At 37.2% G+C, this 21,896-nt stretch overlaps 1 protein-coding gene and 1 pseudogene across 9 annotated transcripts in view; both read right to left on the bottom strand.

Annotated features, from left to right (window-relative positions):
- Positions 1-21,896, bottom strand: part of DMD (dystrophin) — a 2,185,421-nt gene that overhangs the window by 1,427,040 nt on the left and 736,485 nt on the right. The gene's annotated exons all lie outside the window — the stretch shown is intronic.
- LOC118521494 (RNA polymerase II elongation factor ELL2 pseudogene) lies at positions 1,649-19,088 on the bottom strand (annotated as a pseudogene).

The raw sequence follows: 21,896 nt of genomic DNA, 5'->3' as shown, positions 1-21,896 counted from the left end.
AAAACAAATGATAGCTTAAATCAACATCAACAGATAAACTCCATAAGATGAAAGTTTGTGCTGTTTGATGACTGATAATATGTTATGGTTAGATGTATCTGCTCTTTTTTTATATTCCTGGCTCCCAGGATGAAAAAGAAATCTTTAAATATCATTTTATGTATGTAAGTTTCTTTGCATATCTCTCTTCAAAAAATACTTTATAGGAGTATATAAGTAGGTTACCTAGATGTTTAATTTTATAATTTTGCACCAAAACTACAGACCTGTTACATTTTCTTTTTTTTTTAAGATTTTATTTATTTATGTGACAGAGACACAGCAAGAGAGGGAACTCAAGCAGGGGGAGTGGGAGAGGGAGAAGCAGGCTTCCCACAGAGCAGGGAGCCCGATGTGGGGCTCGATCCCAGGACCCCAGGATCATGACCTGAGCCGAAGGCAGACACTTAACCGACTGAGCCACCCAAGGCGCCCCTCTGTTACATTTTCATAACACAGTGATTTTGTCCAACATTAATAAAGCTGAAAAACCATTGAAATGGACATGCTCTTGTCTCTCACAATACAAATAGCAATTTGCCAGAAAAAGAAACCCCTCCAGTAGTAACACTCATCAGTTGTTTAACCTGAGTGTTTGGTCTATTGAGAGTGGCAGCCTTTTTTCCTTCATGTACACTCACATCCACACCACTCTGCACCATCACACACTCTGCACACATCCAGGTCGAGCACATGGATTCATACGCAAGGAGACCATAGTATGTTTCCTGTTGCTCTAGCCAAGTGCGAAGCGTGTAGCTAATGATTACCCACTCTAGGTACACAACTAGCAAATGCCTCAAGGCAACCATTGCAATGGATGGTTAACTTGCTGAGTGGATTTACTGTTCTAGATCAAATTAGCCTGTATATACATATGTGTGTACATATCTGCGCACACACACATAATCTATGCATGTACACATACTCATACGCTTTTCTATTTCTTAATCCTCCAAAGCAATGTTTTAATTTTTTTTGAACTCTGTGCAAATGTCTACATTTTCTACCATTTAAGGCAAAGAGTCTGCAATAAGAAAGGTCAGAAAATAGGCTTATGTTTATCCAAAAGCATTTCACCTTGCACATTACTGGGTTTTTTTAAACACACATAACTTTAAAGTGTGGACATTGAATCCCCAATATCTAAAAAAAATCATTTCAGGGTGCCTGGGAGGTTCAGTTGGTTAAGCATCCAGCTTTGGCTCAGGTCCTGATCCCACGGTCCTGGGATCGAGTCCCACATTGGGCTCCTTGCTCAGCGGGGAGTCTGCTTCTCCCTCTGCCCCTCCCCCTGGTCATGCTCTCTCTCTCTCTTTCTCTCTCTCTCCCTCCCAAATAAATAAAATCTTAAAAAATCATTTCTAATGACAAACACAAGTTTTTAAGAAAAAAAGTTGAAGTACAGACACTGGATCCCCAGTATTAAACAAACTTATTTCTATTGACAAACTTAAGTCTTAGGGTGCAGTGGGAGGACCAGAAAATGCAGCTTCAAAATTGCAGGGAAGCAAAGTACAACAGGGAAAATAATAAATAACTCAAGTTTACTAACACTGAAACTTTCAACAAGCAACTCATTTGGAATTTTAAATAAATAACCTTAGGTTTATTCACAGCTTCTGGTCCAAGCAGAGGTCCCATGCCATGAGTCTGCTTGCTCTCGGTCAAATTCACCGCTTAGCATTCTGATGGGAGTCAGCTTGTTAGGAAGTTACTTGCATCTCTATTTTTCTTCATGAGAATTGGGACTGGACTGCTTGATCTTCTGATATTCTCATAAGACTTCTTCATGAACATTCTGATACTCTTTTGAGCCTGAAGAAAGCTGCCTTTGTTGTGTATCCAGTTTGATAAATCTTCCAGCTACAGTCTCCATCCTGGCATGCAAGGCCCTGTACTCATCATACTCAGCACTGAAGCCATCCTTGTCTCACAGGAGACAAGAGCAATATATTTTGTCAAATAATCTGGGAGTTCAATTGTTGAAGAAGGCTCAGTGGAGCCTCTTTAACTCCTTCAATGGAATCAGGACTGGAGTTATTCATCTTGGCAATTTCCTCTTCTCTTTTAAGGTCCTGTTCCTTTTCTTCAGTTGTCTCAAGGTCGTGCATTTTAATTTGGCCCATTTCCTTCTGTTTTTAGACTTTTTTTGGACTTTTTCTGAGACACTGAATGGTCTTCCTCCACAGGCTTTGGACACTTCAGTAGAAGTGAACCAGAGTTAAGGTTTCCAGAGAAGTCCTGGAGGTATATTTGTCTTGCTAGTCCTGACAGACACTAGTGTTTTGACTAAAACTGTCAACAGGTAGGTCTTGAGTCCCCCGGCCTGCTGGAGTGCTAGGGGAAGTGGAGTTAGAATTTACGATCTGAGGAGGATTGGAGCTGGGCCGGTGAGTTGAAGGCGGCGGCGGAGGGGTAGGGCTGGCAGTGGCTGCAGGGGACAGCAGGAGGCCTGGAGCAGATTGTTCACTGGTGGGATTCAAGTGACCATTTAATGTTGGAGGCACTCGACCTGCTGGTGAGATATTCAAGTTTATTTATTCATTAAAGGATCAATGAAATCTGAATCTCAAAGCTGATTCTGAGAAGAAGCAGCATCTCTTCTAGAACATGCAGGAGATTCTGAATGGCCGGTGCTTGCAGCATTCTGAGACAGAATGAGTGTGCTAGAGAGCTCTGCCTAACGACCTTCTGTCTATTTCTGTCTATTTCACCATATCCGGGCCAGTCTCTTCGAAGCGCTTTTAAAACATAATCCTTTAAGGTATATGAGTGGTCTGTAGGATTCAGATTGGCTACCTGTTGCAGAATTGCTCTGAGGGAGCTCCCTTTTTTTTTGACTAACACCGTGTTTCTGCAGCGGAGCCGGCAGCTTGGGTTTTCTGTAGGCCTTCGGCGCCAGTAAGTGAATTACCCTGTCCCTATGTCGCCGCTGAAAAACACTGCGGCTGCCATGTGTCTTTTGAATCATATGTGCAAGGTTTGTGGGGGTTGAGCCCTTCCTCTCAGGCACTACATCTGAGAGAGCTTGAGGTGCTTTACAAATCTGCACTCTTGTCCCTACATAGGGACCCCCGGTTTGATCACTTCTGTGCTTCGGTCATGGGATTCCTCCGCCTGGCTCATTCTTCCTTGTGTCATCTCATACGAGTCGTTTGGGGCACCTGCTGTACCTTGATTGTGTATAAATCCCGGGCAATTAAGCTGGGAGGCTCCAGAGCTAGAGAACGTTGGCTGCATGCAGTCAAAGCTGCCCCGAGAGTGGTCTTCACCCACATTTGACCAATAGAAGTTAAAGGCATACACTTCATTGAGAGGCTACATGTTAACTAACTAGCATTTAAATGAAAACTTGAAATAAAAAGAAGTTATGGGCTGAAACATGTCTTTTTTTTTTTTGAATCTATACTTTTATTTAGAAACATTTATATCTTAATGAGAGATGTTAGTTGAAGGATGCATTACAGTGTTATACACACTGTAGTTTCAGTGAGTTAAGAATACAACTATTCCCATATGATAGAAGTATCTCAAAATAGAGGTATGTTTTATTTTGTATAGAATTAGGGCTACAAAAAATGTAACTCATATTTTTTACAAATATATTTGGTATCTAAAATAATAAGCCTTGTCAGAATTTCTAGCATACTTGATGCTACATGTTTGGATTGATCCACCTAGAACATATTAAAATATGACTCAAAAAATACAAATGTAATTAGCACCATGAAAAAAATCCACCTATTTCTAAGAGGCTTGAAGACCCACCCAATTTCTTAAAAATTGTCAACCCTACCATCCTTTCAAAAAGGGAGTACCATGCATGAGTCAGGAGTAGGCAATAAACATTTTACTAACAACAGTATGAAAATGATCATGTACTCATATGCATCTTAGTCACAAGTGAGTTTTCAGTTTTTCTTCAGAAATGTCAATAAAAACTCACAAGTGAGTTTTCAGTTTTTCTTCAGAAATGTCAAAAAAAATTATTGTTTTCAACATAATGTAACGATTTTCATACTTTTTATAGTTTCACTCTCTACTCCTTTCGAATGATGTTAGTTTGTAGCAGAAGCCATAGCACTGAAATAATAATGCAAGATAATCAAAGGAAACGTGCTAACATAAACCAATGAATTCAACAATATTAGCCATTTAATTATTACAATGAAGTATTTGGGATTTTTTTCTGAAACATATTAGAAGCTCTTTAAGTGAACTTCCTAGTGACCATGTCAGTACACATCAGGTAAAATGGTATGTAACATATCTGTGAGTGGATTAGTTGTGAAAAAAATTAGTTTCAGAGAAAATCTTACCTTATAGCCATAAAGTATACTATCTGCCTGATTTGAGGATAAGGATATAAAAGGCCAAATTGTGGGATGTTTATTGCATCCCTTTGACCCCAGTGGAGATGGGAGTCAAGCACGGGAGAGACACACTCAAACTGAAGCACCATCTTCGTAAATGAAGGGAAATGTACTGAGACTTCTAAATAAATATAGCATCATCTCCCAACTGAAGTAGCATCTTAGGGTTATAATCTCATAGATTGATGATTACAATTTATTAATTTTAGTAAGACATCCTATTAAATAAATCCAAATAAAGACCTCCATACAATAGATTCCTTAAGGTTGTTAATTTTATAGAAATTCCAAAATATACTAATGTGATACACTTTGCACTGTAGTTTTTTTCCCATTATATGAATGAGTCACAAAAAACTAATAATACTCTTCTAGATACATAGTCAATCTATTAAGAAAACTATTTTAAGAAGGGCCTTTGGTATTCTAATAATAATAGATAATTTTGATAATTCATTAAAGGCTTATAACTCAGCCAATCCAATATTTAATTTAACTTGCAGTTAATGAAAGTCTTTAATGCATTCATTCATCCATCATGAATCTGTCTAAACAACAAGTACTTATTGAACACACACTGTGTGTCAAAAATGAACAGAAAAAAAGAAGTTATGGGCTGGTTATGCTGCTATAAACACTGGGGTGTATATGCCACTTCGAATCAGTATTTTTGTGTGCCTTGGCTAAATACCTAGTAGTGCAATTGCTGGGTCATAGGGCAGTTCTATTTTTAACTTTTGAGGAACCTCCATACTGTTTTTCAGAGTGGCTGCACCAGCTTGCATTCCCACCAACACTGTTACCTTTCTCCACATCTTCGCCAACATCTGTTGTCTCTTACGTTGTTAATTTAGCTGTTCTGACAGGTGTGAGGTAGCATTTCAACGTGGTTTTGATTTGTATTTCCCAGATGCCGAGTGATGTTGAGCATTTTTTCGTGTCTGTTGGCCATTTGTACGTCTTCTTTGGAGAAATGTCTGTCCATGCCTGCTGCCCATTTCTTGATTGGATTATTTGTTCTTTGGGTGTTGAGTTTGATAAGTTCTTTATAGATTGTGGCTACTAACCCTGTATCAGATGTGTCATTTGCAAACGTCTCCCATTCCATAGGTTACCTTTTAGTTTTATTGATTGTTTCCTTTGCTGTGCAGAAGCTTTTTATCTTGACAAAGTCCCAATAGTTCATTTTGCTTTTGTTTCCCTGGCCTCCAGAAACGTGTGTAGTAAGAAACTGCTATGGCCGAGGTCAAAGAGGTTGCTGCCTATGTTCTCCTCTAGGATTTTGATGGTTTCCTGTTTCACATTTAGGTCTCAGCCATCAAGAAGAATGAAATCTTGCCTTTTGCAATGATGTGGATGGAGCTAGAGTATATTATGCTAAGCAAAATAAGTCCATCAAAGACAAATACCATATGATTTCACTCATATGTGAGATTTAAGAAACAGAACAGATGAACGTACGGGGAAGGGGAAGAAAGAGAGAGAGGGAAGCAAACCATAAGAGCTTCTTAACTATAGAGAATAAACTGAGGGTTGAGGCAGGGAGGTGGGTGGGGGGTGGGCTAAATGGATGATGGGTATTAAGGGGGGCACTTGTTGTGATTACCACTGGGTGTTAGAGGTAAGTGATGAATCACTAAATTCTACACCTGAAACCAATTTTACCATACATGTTAACTAACTAGCATTTAAATGAAAACTTGAAATAAAAAGAAGTTATGGGCTGAATCATGTATCCTTTTTTTTTGGAATCTATACTTTTATTTAGAAACATTTATATCTTAATGAGAGGTGTTAGTTGAAGGATGCATTACAGTGTTATATACACTGTAGTTTCAGTGAGTTAAGAATACAACTATTCCCATATGACTGTACACACACATTTGCAAAGACTTATATCTTAATGAAAGAAGATGTTAGTTGAAGGACATATAATATGCATTGTAGTTTCAATGAGTTCAGCACAGAACTATTCCAATATGTATCTACAGTTATGTTTTGAAACATTTATATCTTTTTCTAAGTTTTTATTTAAATTCTAGTTAGTTAACATACAGTGTAATATTAGTTTCTAGTGTACATATAGTGATTCAACACTTCCATACATCACCCTGTGCTCACAACAACAACAAGAGCACTCCTTAATCCCCATCACATATTACACCCATTCCCCCACTCCCCTCCCCTCTGGTAACCATAGGCTTGTTCTCTACAGTTAAGAGTCTGTTTCTTAGTTTGCCTCCCTCAATTTTTCCCCTATGATCATTTGCTTTGTTTTTTAAATTCCACATATGAGTGAAATCATATGGTATCTGTCTTTTTCTGATGGACTTATTTCGCTTAACATAATATTCACTAGCTCCATCCATGTCATTGCAAATGGCAAGATTTTATTATTTTTGGTGGTTAAGTAATATTCCATTGTGTGTATGTGTGTGTGTGTCTGTGTGCGTGTGTGTGTGTGTTTGTGTTTATACCCCACATCTTCTTTATCTATTCTTCATTCAATGGACATTTGAACTGTGTCTCCTTAAAATTCATATGTTGAAGGGGCGCCTGGGTGGCTCAGTCCATTAAGCGTCTGCCTTCAGCTTGGGTCATGATCCCAGGGTCCTGGGATCAAGTCCCGCATCAGGCTCCTTGCTCAATGGGGAGTCTGCTTTTCCCTCTGCCTGCTGCTCCCCCTGCTTATGTTCTCTCTCTCTCTCTTAAATAGATAGATAGATAAATAAAATCTTTAAAAAATTTTCATATGCTGAAGGCCTATCCCCCTCTACTACAGAATGTGACTGTATTAGGTGACAGGGTCTTTATAGATATGACCTTTACATAGGGATTTTAAGTTAAAATGAGGCTGATCTAATCTAATCTGACAGGTATCCTTAAAAGAAGAGGAAATCTGGACCCACAGAAAGACATGAGGGACATGTGGGCACATAGGAGAGATCATGTGAGGACACAGTGAGAAGACAGCCATCTGCAAACCCAGGAGAAAGGCCCCAGAAGGAACCAAACCTGCCAATACCTTGATCTTGGACTTCAAGCCTCCAGAACTGTGAGGGAAACAATTTCTGTTATCTAGGTTACCCAGTCTTTGGTATTTTGTTATGGCAGCCCTAAGAAACTAACACAAAAGACATATTTAAGAGGGACTGATTCCATGGCATTACAAAATAGCTCACAAAACTAAAGTTGTTGAAAGTAAAGATGTATTTATTACAGTGGGAAAATTTTAGAAAATGCATTACAATTACTAGAGTAAAATTATTAAAAATTATTTAAATAGAAGAGATTTTTAATAATTTATTGTGATTCAACTTCCCAAATATATAAACACTATCACTCTGTAATTTTGTGTTTTATGTGGGGAAGACACAAATATCTTGAGCTAAACAACTTAGATTTAAGTGTTAGGTCAGTCAATTGCTTGGATTACCAACACGTGTATGTCTTCTCAAATTACAAAAATAAAAACTTTTTTTAAAGATTTATTTATTTATTTTAGAGAGAGAAAGAGAAGAAAGAGAGAGTGAGTGGGGGCAGGGGTGGGGAAGAGCAGAGCATGAGGGACAAGCAGACTCCCTGCTGAGCGCAGAGCCTGACACACACGGCTCAATCCCGTGACCCTGAGATCATGACCTGAGCCGAAATCAAGAGTTGGACACTCAACCAATTGAGCCACCCAAGTGCCCCAAGGAAAAAAAAAATTAAACACGACATTCTTTTGTAATGATTCGGGCAATTCTTTGAGGGTTTTTTTTTAATATTATCCCACCTCCCAAACAAAATCAAGTGACTTTCTGGAAATTCATGGCTAAATCATTTCCTTTCTCTCAAAGACAATAATCATACCAACCCCTGAAAGAACTGCTACAAATATTAAGCAAGATTATATATTGGAAAGCAGTTTTAATTTGAACTGAGTTATGTAAGTGTTAATAGTTATTTACATTTTGTTTGATCATTGTGTTTATTTCAAATCTTCCAAGACCCAGCAAGGGTCATCTATTTTACTCTACTCACTCTAGAAAGGTACTTACTAAATCTTCACAAGTAGTTGTTTATACTTCAAATATATTCTTCTTTAAAGATTTCCAACACAAGACAGCATACCTACCCTTTATTAACACATTCCACTGGTTAAACCTATCTTACTCTCAGAAAACACTCAATGAACTGAATCTAAGTCACTTCTGTTATAATGTGGGCAGGATGCTTTTTACTCACCTCAGTAAAATTAGATAAGTGAATTAGAAATTGCTTGCTCATATGCTGTACATGTCTGCCCACAGGTAGATTTTTGTAATGCCGTATGCACAAATATAAATAGATGTACACAGTGCTTGAATTTATGGATTTATCTGGTTGTTCCTTAGATATATTGGCCCTAATTTGAATTACAAAGAATAGAACTAAGCAATTGGAAGATTATCAGTCAGCTCTATAATTACTCAAAGATGCTGGTTCCTATCATTGCCTAAAGGGATGTAACAAGTCTAAGAGATTGGATCGAATGGGATTGACAGAAAGCTAAATAATTTTTCTAAAGAATCACTGCATTAGGATTAGAAACCTCTAGAGAAAAAAGTATTTCTCTGAGTTTCCATTTAAGTATATGAATCCTTTGAGCTTTTAGAAGTAATGCATATTTTTGTAAAGCTATGAAAACAGTATGTACATAAATGAAAATGAATTATAACATCTTATGAAGTGATAAGAAGAAATTAATTTTTATTTATATTCTCATTCTATCTCAGTAGTAAGAGAAGCTAAATGTCGGTTTACTTACTCTAACACATTTTCATGGGCTAAATCACAACTCCATTATCATCTGTGCTTAGATCTGCAGTGGGGAAGCTTTCCCCCTCCCATTTAATTTATATCCCATATTGTTATACACGCCAAGGACATTTCTCATCTGAGTTCCTTTGTTTGGTTGAGTTGGTTTTTCAAAGCAAAAGTGAAAACTGGCTATCAGAGGAACATTTGGATAAAGGCAACTTGAGGAAAATTTGACAAGCCTGGAAAGTAAAACTTAAGTATCTTGACCCTTGAATTTATTGAGGCCAAGGATAGAATGTGAGAGCTGAACTGTGCCCATCAAGACCGGCATGAAGAGATAAAGCAGTCCCAGGAGTCTGTCCACTAAGAAAGGAACAGTTATGCGTCATAGACCACACAACACAGCAGCAACTGGGATTTATGAGAAAGGGAGACACCAGAGAGCCCATCTCATTTTATTTTAGTTTCAGACCCTGGGATATATTCCCCAGCTAAATGACTTTTATGTGTAATGAGGCTTCTGAAAATTAACACTTTTTATTTTTCTTTCCTACTTAATAAACACAGCAGAGTTAAAAAGGATAAGCAACTTCACCTTACCTATGGCAACGTGGAAATAACAGCAAGTAACTCATTGAAAGATATGAAATAATACCCATCATGGGGCTAGAAACGGGGCAGAGTACTACTGACTACTGTTTAGCCAACTCTATGATTCTCTTCTCAATTTTACATGCTTCCACAAACTGCTAACCAAAGCAGCATATTATAAAATGGCACGCCTTATATCTTCACTGTCTAACATACGATCCAGGGTGGAAAAATGTGTCCGATGTACTGGGAAACACTTATTGTAGGTTTCTCTGAAATTCTCATTCTTACTCCTGTTTAAATGATCCTGTAGTACTTCCTGACCAAACTCAAGGAACCTGTGAAGGTACACTTGCCACTTCTAAAAGTGCAGTTTACAGGTGACCCGGACACGGAGAAGAGTTAGTAGCTTGTCTAAGGCCACAGAGGCCACAGGATTGAGTTTCTGGGATCTGACCTCAGATCCAGCTGGCTACAAGCCTGTGTTCTTTCATGATGTCATTTACTCAGCAGAACATGCAACATTCAATATGCCTTGTAATGCACGCTCCAGAACCTAGTGAGACGTACAGATGCTGAATCCTTTTTGAGTATTTTCATATTTAATTTTGGCAGAAGTTTGACTAGACTTAACCGCACATTTTATCTAACCTACTTAACAAGGATTTGAAGCCGAATGTTATAATTTCATCTAAGAACATTTTTGACATTTTACCTCCCTATTTGTTTAAAGTATTTTTTTTAAAGATTTTATTTATTTATTTGACAGAGAGAGACACAGTGAGAGAGGGAACACAAGCAAGGGGAGTGGGAGAGGGAGAAGCAGGCTTCCCGCCGAGCAGGGAGCCCGATGTCGGGCTCGATCCTAGGACCCTGGGATCATGACCTGAGCTGAAGGCAGACGCTTAACGACTGAGCCACCCAGGCGCCCCTGTTTAAAGTATTTTTAAAAATCAGAAAATACTTACACTCCCAGATCAATAACATGTGCTCTTTCACAAAGTCATTTTTCAAAGGTAAATATGACTGTCTGATTCATTAATGAAATTTTGTCTTGGTGATTATGCTAAAAACATAGTAAGATTTTTAACTTGAAGAAGCATGTTCCCGGGGCGCCTGGGTGGCTCAGTCGTTAAGCGTCTGCCTTCGGCTCAGGTCATGATCCCAGGGTCCTGGGATCGAGTCCCACATCGGGCTCCCTGCTAGGCGGGGAGCCTGCTTCTTCCTCTGCCTCTGCCTCTCTCTCTCTTTCTGACTCTCATGATAAATAAATAAAACATTAAAAAAAAAAAAGCATGTTCCCTTGTGCCATTACAGTCAGATCCATATATTATTTCTGAGTTTATAAAGTGCTAATGAATAAAGCCAGAAAGGCCGAGTTGTTGATGCATTATTTGCAGGCTATTATTTAATGTTCTGTGGCGGCTTAATAAACTCTGTACTCTCCAGCTCCCAACAGTCTATTCAACTGGGATACCAGGAAATAAAGAGTAGGAGTCCTAAGGAGCATTCCAGCATGAGAGTATCCTTTCCAGTGTCCACTGGATTCCTGGGCATTCTTTGGTAATTTAAGGTTTTACTGTTCCTGACTGTTTTATGCCTTACGGTCTCTGGACTTCTTGAGAGGGGTCTCCTTACCGTTGTGCTTAATGCAATATACGAATTTCACATAGTATACAAATGTCTCAAAGCTCAATAACACCTCTGTAGTTATTGATACAGGGATTTTCTCCTAAGTATTGTCTTAGAACCTTTTCTTTTTTCTTTCTTCTTCATTAAATACCTGCCTACCAGTCATTTATGGCAACAAGAGAGCTATTTATGGTAAATCTGAAGAGCCACAGGAGGTGAGAATCATATGTGAGGTCCTGTCTTCTCCACCTCAAATTCTAGATCTTTACTACTTACAATGGGCATTAATCGTATAGCAGCATCTCTGAATCTGCTCACCTGGTACACATCTCCAGGCCTGAAGTACAGATTGCCTGGATTCTTCTCCCAGTTCTACTGTTGCCTAACTCAGTAATATCTCTCCGCAAACACTTAATCTTGTTATGGTTTAGATTTCCACTAGTGAACGGGAGATACTAGTATCTGGCCTGGTAGCCTCCTAGCCAGGTCAACAAATGTGAAAATGCTCTGAAAATGGTGATAAATTATTGAGATACAAGTATCTCAACTTTAGAGCTTAGTTGGTGGAAAATTAGCTTTTGTTTCCAGATGTGGTAAGTCTGGATATAATACAGGATATAATACAGGATATAGAAAAACATTTCAACATGACACTAAAACGACTAGTTTTTCATATTTTACCTACAGTCTGTTATGGCTTATATTTTATACAAGAGTTGAAAATCTTTGACTTTTAAATTCTAAAACAGGAACATAATCCATTATATGTCTTATTTGTAATCAAGTGAGTGGAAAACAGATATCCCTCTATGCCTCATTCTAACTCTATGCACTGAACTATTCCATCTATGAGAAATCACAAATTCTAAGGTGTATGCACAATAAAATGTACAAAATAATCTAGGTATAAGAGAATGGGGAATAATGGGGATTGTAGCCAATTGGAGAGCTCCTGCTAAAGGCGGCAGAGCTATTTAATTCTTACTGAGGTTAATAGACAGGAGAACAGGCAAAGGATCACCAGATCAGTGGCTTTTTCTACAGACGTTAGACATTTATAGTTTCGTATCACATTTCCTAAACTTCAAACATTGATAACTAATAAAAACATTATTAAATACCATGTGGACTAAACAGAACTTTATTTGAATATACTTGTAACTTTATTTTATTTTTTTTAAAGATTTTATTTATTTGAGAGAGTGAGTGAGAGAGAGAGAGCACAGGAGCAGGGGGAGAGGGAAAGGTAGAGGGAGAAGCAGGCTCCCCGCTGAGCAGGGAGCCCGACACGGGGCTCGATCCCAGGACCCTGGATTATGACCTGAACTGAAGGCAGACGCTTAACCGAATGAACCACCCAGGCGTCCCCGAATATACTTGTAATTTTAGAGGCAAAACACAAATTCCTAGAAAGACACAAACTACTCAAACTGACACACACAAAAAATGGAAAATGGAGAAGAAACGGGAAGGTGGAAATGAAAAATGGAAAGTCTTATTTAACTATATTTAAGTTTTCATTTAAAACTTCTCCAATAAAGAAAGTTCTAGGCACAAATGGCAAGTTCCAAAGCCTGCACAATCAAGCACTTAAACCTAGCAACAACCTATGACAAGGAAAACAACAGGCCAATCTCTTTCATGGACCCAATGGGAAAATTCTAAATCAAAGGTTAGCAAATGGTAGCAAAGAGATCTAGCAACAAATAAAAAAGATTATACATATCATCATCTATGTTTGGCTTACATCAGGAATGCAAGGCTATTTTAGCTCTAGAAAATGAAGCAGTGTGATTTTACATATTAAGAGAATAAAGAAGAAACTAATATGATCATTTCAAGTGATCCTGAAAAAAAATGTTTGCTAAAATTCAGCACCCAGTAATGATGAAGCCTTTTAGAACATTAGGAATAAAAATCATCTACAACAAACCTATAAGAGATATCATACTTTATGGTGATTTACTAGAAGCCTCACCTCTGAGACCTAAAATGAGAAACAGATCAACAATAATCTCATTGTACTAGAGCATACAGCACAATAAGGCAAGAAAGACTGATTAAATGAACAATGATTGGAAAGGGAGAAGCAAAACAGTAATTACAAACAACCTGTATACGTACATCTGAGTGATGCGACAGATAAACTATTCAAATTATAAGTAAATTTAGCAATGATCTCTGGATACAAAGCCAAGGAATAAAAATCAAGAAGTATTTCTCCCTATAAGCAAAAGACAAATAAAAAATGAAATTTTGAAAAGATACCATTTACAGCAACAGCAAAAATAACAAAAAATATCAAATAAAGGAATAAATCTCATAAAAAGTCTAAGACCCACTATCCTGGAAACCATAAAACATTATTGGGAGAAAATAAAGGCCTAAATAAATCAAAGGCTATTCCATATTCATGAACTGAAAAACTTTACATAATAAAGATATTAGTTCACCACAAATTAATCTATATAGTCAATAAACCCCAATTAAGATCATAGCAGGATGGGGGGGCAGACATGGAAATGTGAATAAACAAAAATAGCCAAGTTAATCTTTTAAAAGGAGAAAACAAATGTGACAGGTTTACATTAACTAAGATAGAGTTTCCTTCAGCTTGACTAAACTTTGGCTATAGGCCCCTTCTTCTTCTTAGAGCACTTACTTTAGGGAATTAGCAATTGTAAATTTTTCTCTGCTCCTTTGAGATGTAAATCTTCTACAACCCAAGAATGTCTTTCTGAAGGACCTGAAAGCCATCCCTTTGAAATGAAATTATCAAGAAAGATAGTGCCCCTGTGTCCCAAACTCTGAGAGGGTAGGAGCCTAATTCTGATAAGGGACAATTAGCAAACAGAGACGGCATAACCACATTGACTACCCAACCTCACAAAGGTCCTCCAGTACTTTTATGCCAGCTCGTTCCAGCACTTACAAACTCGTCTGCATTTTGTTCAGGGGAACTGAGTTAAATCTCTTCCCTATTACAATAGTCTTGATCCCTAATTGAAATAGTCTCGAATAAATTCCTCCTTGCCCATTGTACCAACTGGTTCAATTTTTCTTGTACAATACTACCAGATGTCAAAATTTATCATAAAGCCATAGTAATTAAAACAATGTGGTATTGTCATAACTACAGGGAAATGTACAAATGAAACTTGATTGGAGTCTATAAAGTGACCCATATATGTATAAGCATTTTATTAAAAGTGACAATACAGAACATTAAGAATGGTCTTTGCAATAAATCATGTTATTTTAGTTTGATCTAAATGGGAAGAAAATGGACATTCATTCCTTCCTCACACCAGAAATACTAGATGGACTGTAATATGAAAGGTAAAGCAATTAAGTCCCTATATGACAATCCAGGAGAATATATTTTGGGTCACAGAGTAGAAAATTTTATTTTTAAACTCAGAACAAAAATACACTAACCATAACAGAAAATACTTAAGTAGAGTATATTGAACTTAAAACTTCTGTTTATTAAAAAAGATATCATTAAAAAGTAAAAGGGCAAGGCACCTAGTAAAAGCAAAAAAAAAAAAAAAAAAAGAAGAAGAAGAAGAAAGAAAAAAAGAAATTGTAACCTAGATATCAACAAAGGATTAAAATCCTGAATACATATTTTAAATAACTACAAGTCACTAAGAGAAATACACATAATCCAACAAACAGGCATTTCAAAAAAAAATAGATATTTCAAATAGCTAATGAAACAACTGTCATTGTGTTTTTAATCTTATAAGTCATCATTACATGCAAATGTTCACAAGAAATGCCATTATAAAACCACCATCAAGGCTCACATTAACAATCTGACAATATCAAGTACTGACGAGGATGTGAAACAATTTCTACCTTTATCCACTACTGATGTGAGTATAAATTTATGCATCAACTTTGGAAAACTCTTTTGTAATGCCTATAAAGCTAAATATGCATATACCCGGTAATCCAGCAATTGCAATCTTAGGTATATACTCAATACAAAAGCATACATATATTCATGAAAATATATATGCAATTATGTTCAGCAGTGTTATTCATAATGATCCCAAACTGGAACCAGCCCAAATTTTCTGAACAGTAGAATATATAATTAAATTGTATATTCACAAGAAGGAATACTATCCAGCCATGAAAATTAATGAACAAACGTGATATGCATCATGGATGCAACTCACAAACACATCACTGAGTGAAAAAAAGGCAGTTACAAAACTATATATTATGCAATTGCATTTACATTAGGTTAAAAATAAAACTATTCTGAGGCATTATAAATCAGGATAAAGGTTAACTTTGAGGAAGTGTGAAAAGTTTATGACTATGATAGGGTTTGATAGGATTGTCTCAATTGTTGGCAACATATTATCTTTTTATTTGATGTGGAACTACAGGTATGTTACCTTTGTGATGTCTTGACCTAAAATTATGATTTGTGTACTTTTCTGGGTGCTCTGATCAAAAAAAAGTTTTTAAGTGTGCCATAATATGAAGGTTAGGGGTTTTTTAGAGCCCATAAAGGCCAGAATTCTCTTTAGACCATATTAGAATTGTATTCATAAAGAATGTCATCATTTCAATATATTCATATATATACACTTATATTCATAAAAATATTATTCTATTATACTTGCATATATTTCCCCTGTACTAATTTTCTCAAAATCACATAGTAATTTTCTTCTGTGAAATTGAGAGATTAGGAGAAATCACACAGATCTGGATACCAGTCCCAGCTCTGCCACTTGAAAGCTGCGTGAACTTGGATTTAACTCCATTATGCATTGACTTTTTCATTTGTGAAATAGGGAGAGTATTACATACAAAGTATATAAAATTTTTGGAAAATGAGCACACAAAAGCGTTAATAATTATAATTATCGTTTCATGGGCAACAATTGTTGACACTTGGCTTAGTGAAATTATTTCCATTAGATTTAAAATTTTTTTAAATATGCTTTTTATTCACCAAGTATAGAATTAGGAACTAGAGAGAAACATCAAAAATATTTTCATCCATATTCTTCTTCATAAATAATCTCTATTTCTCAGTTCTACAGTCTTTAACATTCCCTAGACTTTTTCCCTCCCCAAATTATCCCAAAGGTATATACTATAAGTACTTTTAATTGCATTCCCCATTTTCAAGCCATGATAGAGAAGAGGACATTAGAGCCTTTCTGACCAGCTACCTTTTAGCAGACTATTTTCCTTCCAAACAACAGAGACATAATTATGATATGAAGTGGCTCAAAAAGGGAGTTGTCATGTAGAAATAACAGCCTTACGGAGAAAAAAATTGAACTGAGTTTTCTACATAAAGTAGTTTTCAAAGCAGACGACAAACATAACTATTCTGAGTAACAGGAATAGCATATACAAAGACAGTGACATAGTATCAGAAATGGCTTATAGAAATAGAACATAGGTTAGGGGGTATGTGGGAGCTAAGAGAAGACACGTATTGAGAGACAGGTAGGGGTCAGGCAATAAAAATCTTTGCAAGCCTAAGTGATCAGACTCTGTAGAGAATGGAAAGCAACTAAGGATTTTAAGCAGAGGAGAAACTGTAATAAACGGCTTTTGAGAGCTCACACCGACTTTAATGCAGAAATTGGATTAAAGAGAGGTAAAAGTTCAGGCAAGGACTTTACCTAGGGTAAATCGGGACAGGAACAAAGATGAAACAATGAATATGAGAGACAATGAACAAATTCTGTGACTGATGACATGCAGCGGGCTCACAGGGAAAGGAAAGGGAGGAGTCGGGAATGATTCCAGGTTTCTGTTACAGGTGTCATGGTGAATGGCTGTGTAGTAACAAAAATGGGGAAGTCAGCAAAGGAAGCGAGTTTAGAAGGAAGTAGGGCACAAGAAGTTAAGTTTCACCTTGTTGAGCCTGAGATGCATTTTGGACTTCAAGTTCGATATATCCAGAAGAACATGGGATAGAATAAATTGGGCTCAGGAAAGAAATCTGGGCAGAAGCTATCCAGGCTTATCAGCTTCAGCTTATTTTTGATACAGTCTTCTGAAGAAACAGAGAGAAAAGCCTTCCTCTTTCTACAAGACAATACATGTCCCTTATCTCTGCGTAGGTTTTTCTTGAAATTAAAGAATCCCTGCTTCTGTAAACATTCTTTACATGCCACCATCCTGTTAAAATCTGGCTAAAATGCTAAAATACAAAGTGTATTCAAACCAACACAGAATCTAATTATTGGTCCTTGTAATCTAGACACTACATCATGTCCAGGATTGCATTAATTTACTAAGAATCTATATCATTTGCTTTCATTTACTATTAATCATATACACATATATATCCATTCATTAGAGAAAATGTAAATGTACATAAATGTAAATATATATACATATATACACATTTGTGTACAGTTATATACATGTATTTACATTTTCATGTATGGATGGGAAATCAGACCTTCCTCATCAAAAACTTAATTGATTTAAAGATATTACTTTTTACAAGCAGCAAAATTTCAAATAAACATACCCTTCCTGAGTTAAAACATGAAAGACAAGTATATGACATTTGAATGTGACATTCTAACTTTATACGACATTCTTATAAATCTAAAGTCATGTGGGAGAGGGAATCATCCATTAACCCCTCTTATTCAGGCAAAAGGTACACAGTGTCCCAGCTAAATCCTCAAATGGCTTCTTTCTCCCAAATTTTCTGACACTGTAGGGTGAATAAAGGAATCCAATCATTTTCAGTCCAATTCTCTGCCACATAAATCAGGTACCAGGAAAGAATATATTAAAACACAAACGTTCTCCACCAGCCCATAGAGGGATAAGAAGGCTCACCTTATCCATAGACATGCCATGGAAGGCTTTACAAAATATTTTAAGTAAATCAAAATACTTTGTATGCATGCCACTCCATCAGATCATTGAACTTAATAAATCCACCAAAGAATCTGTCTTAATAATGCCACATAATATTTGTACGAGCTATTTTAATGTCATCTGATATAAAGTTAGTTTTCATGTCTTGATTTTAGTGAATGTATGTTAGTTCTTAGAGACCTTTCTTATCTTCAAAAATCATTATTTTATTTATATTTTTATTTTTTTAATTTTATTATGTTATGTTAGTCACCATACAATACATCATTGGTTTTTGATGTGGTGATCCACGATCCATTGTTTTCGTATAACACCCAGTGCTCCACGCAGTACGTGCCCTCCTTAATACCCATCACCAGGCTAACCAATCCCCCCTCCCCCCTCCCCTCTAAAATCCTGTTTGTTTCTCAGAGTCCATAGTCTCTCATGGTTCATCTCTCCCTCCAATTCCCCCCCCCCATTTTTCCCTTCCTTCTCCTAATGTCCTCCATGTTATTCCTTATGTTCCACAAATAAGTGAAACCATATGATAATTGACTTTCTCTGCTTGACTTATTTCACTTAGCATAATCTCCTCCAGTAAACAAGTTTATTAACTTCATCAGAGGAGTGAGAAACTGAACATGCATATATTTAATATTCTGTTCTAAAATTGTTTTTTCCAGGTTATTCTTCTTCAGAAGAGGATGCTTGTCTGTATACATTCTTTTGATATACCTTTATTTCTCCATAATAGTAGACACTAACTTGAAGATTAAGGTCATTTCCCAGCAATTGCATTACCGGGTATTTACACCAAAGGCACAGATATAGTGAAAAGAAGGGTCATATGCACCCCAATGTTCATAGCAGCGATGTCCACAATAGCCAAACTGTGGAAGGAGCTGAGATGCCCTTCAACAGATGAATGGATAAAGAAGATGTGGCCCATATATACAATGGAATATTACTCAGCCATCAGAAAGGATGAATATCCAACTTTTGCATCAACATGAATGGGACTGGAGGAGATTATGCTAAGTGAAATAAGTCAAGCAGAGAAAGTCAATTATCATACGGTTTCACTCATATGTGGAACATAAGGAATAGCATGGAGGACATTAGGAGAAGGAAGGGAAAAATGAAGGGAGGGAAATCGGAGGGGGAGATGAACCATGAGAGACTATGGACTCTGAGAAACAAACTGAGGGTTCTAGAGGGGAGGGAGGTGGGGGGGATGGGTTAGCCTGGTGATGGGTATTAAGGAGGGCACGTACTGCATGGAGCACTGGTGTTATACGCAAACAATGAATCATGGATCACTACATCAAAAACTAATGATGTACTGTGTGGGGACTAACATAACATAACATAACATAAGAAAAGAAAAGAAAAAATGGTAATTAGGTTGTTATTAGTAAAAAAAAAAAAAAAAAGATTAAGGTCATTTAGCAATATAGTCCAAATGCCTTTTATATGCCAGAAATCTCCTCGGTCCGGGCCTTAGACAACTTTAATACATCTAGTTGGGCTCTCAAGTGTTCAAGTGTATAGAAGAACATATCTACAAATGGAACTTCAATAGCTCTGCCTTTTCTCCGGAAGGTGTTTTCACTAGAACAACCTCTAAAACTAGATGCCTGTTTCTGGTTCTTTTTTATTAGAAACAACTATCTCCCTAGAACAATAGGTGTTCTTTATGTTTCATTTATAGTCTTTCTTCAGTTTTTCAAATACAAAAGGCCCCATAGGACCTGCGCACCTTCCAAACACCTCCCTTACTTTGTCTGAGTTTCTACTTAAATGCCACCTTCTCAAGGAAGCATCCCCTGACCACACCAGGTAAAAGCGCTCCCCTCCCCAGTCTTTTCTTTATAGTTCTTATCACCTTACTCATAGTATAAAACTTGCTTATTTATTATGATGTGTGCTTAGAATGTAAGCTTCATAGAGAAATCATGTATGCTTTGCCTATGCTTAACCTCAAAGCTTAGACTTGGCTGGCACTGAGAAAGCATGCAAGACATATTTGTTGAATGAATAAATGCTGTGCTTCTGTACAGAACACCTTCCTACCCTTTACTATTGCCTAATTAACCTCTACTTTCCTGGCCTTCTAGAGCAAGATAGGTCATCCAGCAATGTATATTTTTGTCCCACTGAATTCATCATGGCCATAATTGTACCTTTCATTGCACTTGATTAGTGCAGGTCCAGAAGGGCAGGTGCCATGACTGTTGCCCCTGCTTCTTGCCGTTGTAGTCCCAGCTGTCATCCAGGCAGAGAGCTGCTGCTCAGTACACTTTTGTTGATTGAATTTTGGTAGAGCTGAGCATCACACACCACTTCTAATTCTTGTGTGGTAAGAATTAGAATTGGTAATTTGGGTAAGCCCCTTCTATCTGCCAAGTCTCCTCTAACACCACTCTTCTGAACCTCAAAGCTGTAGCCAAATTTGCCCTTTTCAGTTCCCTGAGGATGCCTTGTTCACTTGATCTACTATTTCCCCTTCCTGGAAACTACCCACCCCCACCCATCTCCTTTACACGCCCTTTATACAGTTCCCTTCAACATATCCTTTAGACCCTAGCTTAAACACTTTCCTAGGAAATCATCTTTTGCCCTCAAATTTCAGTTGACGTCTTATTAGTGTGTTGTCACAAAACCTTGTTTCTTTCCTTCATAGAAATAAGTTCTGTCCATTCTTAAATATTTGCTCATTTTCATCATGCCTACCATGCCTACCATGGTGACCACGGATGAAAGGAATTAGCATTTGATTTCAAAGAGGGAGCCTGAGAAATGGCTACCATTGTTTCTAGTTTCCAAGGAAGGCAGCAGGCTCACAGATTACTCACTCCTGACCCAGGAAAGTAATGACAAATGCTCTTTTTGTTCACTGTTTTACCTCTGTTACCCAGCACAATCCTTGGGACATAATAAGAACATAGCAAGTATTCACTGAAAAAATGAAAAACAGAATGCAGATTCTCAGAAAGAGATATGGTAATGTCCTCCAGGACTGAATACTCTACATAAATTACTAATCTCAGTTATTTAGCCAAGCTATTTCTCAATAAAATCAGTTAACTGGCATCATTGCTTACAAATCAGACTCTCTGTGCATTGACATCCTAGAAACCGTTAAAGTTAAGGACAAGTTTATGACCTGTGGTGACACTGCTGAGGGACAAGTTGAACCTCTGAGAGAGAATCAAATTAATTTACAACAGATTGTACTTTTCAGAATACTATCCTTCATAAGCCATGCTATCTTTTAGAATCCCTAAGCATATGTTCTGACCTAACTTTGTTTTTCTTCAAACCTTTTAACAGAAAGGCTTCTAAAAGTCTTTTTAAAAAGTAAGAGAAAAATGGGGTGCTTGGGTGAATTAGTCAGTTAAGCATCTGCCTTCAGCTCAGGTCATGATCCCAGCCCCGCATCAGGCTCCCTGCTCAGCGGGGAGCCTGCTTCTTCCTCTCCCTCTGTCTGCCACTTCTCCTGCTTGTGTTCACTCTCTCTCTCTCTCTCTCTGTCAAATAAATCAATAAAATCTTTAAAAGAAAGTTAGAGAAAATCTAACTTATAATAAAGTTCATAGAATTAAG

Source organism: Halichoerus grypus, chromosome X (genome assembly GCF_964656455.1).
Source record: "Halichoerus grypus chromosome X, mHalGry1.hap1.1, whole genome shotgun sequence".
NCBI classification, from domain to species: Eukaryota; Metazoa; Chordata; class Mammalia; order Carnivora; family Phocidae; genus Halichoerus; species Halichoerus grypus.
Note: the sequence above shows the minus strand (reverse complement) of the source record. Positions and strands in the feature narration are given on the sequence as shown.